The following is a 3,492-nucleotide window of genomic DNA, read 5'->3' on the forward strand; positions in this document are numbered from 1 at the left end:
GTCTATCTGGCTATGCTATCTGTTCATATATTCACTCTCCCACCTCCCACAGTGGACTCTGTTACTTTGACTGCTAGAATCCAACTACCTCTTTTTATGTAATGAAACCCAACATTTCACCAGACAATGATTCATCTACTCCCTCTTTCACTCTTTATCCATGTGCCCCAGTAGAGTTGACTTCCTCTTTGGTGGTATGATTCAGGCCTGCCTTTTGAGAGTCACAGTCCCTTGCAGTGGGTTAATAACCCAATCAGAACTCACAATTTGATGAGTAGGCTGAAAGAAATAAAAGATCTCCTTCACAAGATGGAAGCATGGCAATTCTAATAGCTATTGTTTGGAGTCTGATTTTGAAAACAAGTGTAAAGGAGAGGAGGTATGACTGTTAGAGGACAGCTAGGTCCAGATGGAACTTTATAAGTCTCTGTGTCAAATTATGCATTCATAGAAAGAGTTCCCTTTGCCTTTTCAATTAAGTGAAATGATAGGTTTTTTCTTTTGTACATTAATTTGAATTTCCCTCATTTGTCTTAACTAATACATAACCTAATGTCTAGGGTATATCTGTTCCAAAGTTTTCTCCAAGGCAATAAAAAAATAGGATAATCTTTTCAGATAGATGAGGACATAAAAATTCTTATGGCCAAACCTTCAACTTAAGTATTCTGTCCTCAAGTTCGGGACTCTTTTCTAGAACATCATGGTGCCTTCCTCTGAGCCTTTGTTCACATTATCTTAGCTTGAATAATCTCTCCCATCTTTTCCCACCTGACTAAATTTACTCGTGCTCTACTGACAAACTTAGGTTTACATTTCTCTCTTCTTTGAACCACTATAGCATTAGTATTTATTTAATTAATACTAGTATGTAATTACATAGGTTTTTGTCATTATTCTCATTTTATAATTTTAGATACCATATCTTTCCAAGTATATTCTAAGATATATGTGTATGGGAACATCTTCATTTACTATGTCCATATTCCTCAGAATTCCCTGAATAATGTGTACATAGCATACATTTTAAATGCTCAGTGTTTTTCACTGAATTTACAAAAAGGCAATACAAAGGGGAAGGGGATAACACACCTGCCAAATAACTAAATGATAAAACAGAGACATGAGAAAGATATACCTTTTCGTGTCCTTAGTACTGGCTTTATGATTCAATGTGAACTTTAGGAATTCTTTCAAGAAGTGCAGCACCTAATTTAGAGGTGGTACTCTCTTTTTTTAATTTTTATTTTTACTAGTACATGTTTGCAGTACATAATGATTACATTCATCATAAGGAGTTGGTACATGTACATAATATATCTTAAGTCTTTTTACTTTAACTTCTCCTCCCCTCCTTCCCTCTCCCTCCAAGTCTTGGTCTTCTTCATATATGAAAAGATCTATCTTCCTATTTCCTATTATTTTGCTCTTTAATTTATTTTTACTTTGGGTTTCTCATATAAAAGAAACCGTGTAATATTTAAGTGTCTGATTGATTTCACTATGACCTTGTGGCACATCCATATTTCCTATAAATGACTCACTATCTCTTAAACTGAAAACTAAGAATCTATGCAATGTAATAGTGTCCCAAACCCACAGTAAGTCTCAAACAATTTTTAATGAAACCCAATCATGACCTAGGCCCTAAACCAAGGTATTACTCCATGGAATATTCCAAGAACTACCTTCTTAATGACAATAAATAATATAAAACATTTTCCATGTTTTATATTTCGTGTTTTATTCATGTGTTAACAAAAAATAAAATTAGAAATAACTACTTTGTCAAATATCTACCATGTGCTAGACATTGCCAAACAGAAAGATATTTTGCATACGTTATTTCCAATTCTTAAAAGAAGCTGCAAAGTATGGATTATTACTGACATTTTAAAATATGAAGGAAGACCTGGAAGAAGTGAAGTGGGAGTTCTGTTTGGGGAACCAGAAAACCAAATAAACCTCCCATGAGAAATCACACAGAAACATGGGCTAAAATCATATAAACATCTATTAGAGAACTGAACATATAATAAACTGAGAGAAAACTCTGAAGGCCAAAAACAAAGGGGGATCTGAATCCACAGAATAAGTACATGTAGTTTCAGCACATGAGCTGAAGCAGTTGCTGCCTCAGTGGTGGGGAGATTCTGGATTTTGTAACCTAGGATTTTATGCCCAGACAAGACCAGCAAATAAAGATAAAAAGTGAGAATTAAGTCTTCTCACATGAAACCAAGAGTCAAATCAACCTATGAATTCAGTGAAAGGGTAAACTCAAAAGCCTAACATGGGGAAATAACAGGAAACCATTTATTTATTTGTTTGTTTGTTTGTTTGTTTAGGTTTACGATGGTCTGGAAACTAGTAGAGATAAAGCTTACTCTAAGAGCTTGTAACCAGGAATGTGACCCTGTATTTAGAGTATGAATTTACCAGTGTCAATCTCTAGAGCCATAAAAAGATAGTTTCTGGACTGTTAACGGCCCTGCTGCACCTGGAAGTATAAAAGCAGTACTAACTTAGTGTATAATCCAAAATTACAAGACACAAAAGGAAAATATCCTCAGAAAACAAATCTCAGTATATAAAACAAATAGAAAAAATAGACTTCTAAACTTTCCAATGATGGAACTATAGAGGAAAGCACAAAATAAATACTTTAAAAAGTCAATTATGGAAAGAATAGAATACTGTACAAAGAAACAGACAGTATAAATGTATAACAGAAAAGTTTGAAAAAGAACACAGTGGAACATCTATGAATAAACATTTAGTAAGTTAAATGAAACAAAATCAACAAAAGATTATTAATCTTTTACTTTGGAAGTTTGATGCTGAGATTCTATGCATTCATTAAAGTATTTTGTGACATTGGTGTGCCTAAATAAATAAATAAACTCATGAAACAGGTTGAACAGATTAGATATAACTGAAGAGAGAATTAATGAACATGGAAGTATGTATGAAGAAATTGCTCAGAATTAATTTTAGAAAATTTAAAATAAAAACTTTTAAACTAATACTGGATAGTAATAGAATACAGAGTAGGAAGGATTAAAATATGTCCAATTAGAGTTCTAGAAAGAGAAAATAGGGCCTGGAAGTGTACCTCAGTTATAGAGTATTTGTCTAGCACATGCAAGGTCTTGGGTTTGATCTCCAGGAATGTCAAAAAGAAAAAGGGGTGGGAGAGAGACAGACAGACAGACAGGGAGAAAGACAGAGAGACAGAGAGAGATAGAGTAAAATTAAGTAGGAGATGCATTAGCTGAAAAAATAATAGTAGAGGATTTCTAAATATTCAAGAAAGCCATAATTCAAGATGTACATTTTTGGACAGAATAAGTAAACATAAATCCACACATAGAAACTGAATGTAAAACTCAAAGTACCAAGGTAAAGATCTTAAAATCGTGCAGAGAGAATATTTGGGCCATCTGCAAAAGAATAATAATTAGACTAACAATAAATTTCCCAACAGCAACA

The sequence above is a fragment of the Heterocephalus glaber genome, unplaced genomic scaffold, assembly GCF_053883595.1.
Source record: "Heterocephalus glaber isolate CG9 unplaced genomic scaffold, H.glaber_assembly_v1.0 deba00000122, whole genome shotgun sequence".
Lineage (NCBI taxonomy): Eukaryota > Metazoa > Chordata > Mammalia > Rodentia > Bathyergidae > Heterocephalus > Heterocephalus glaber.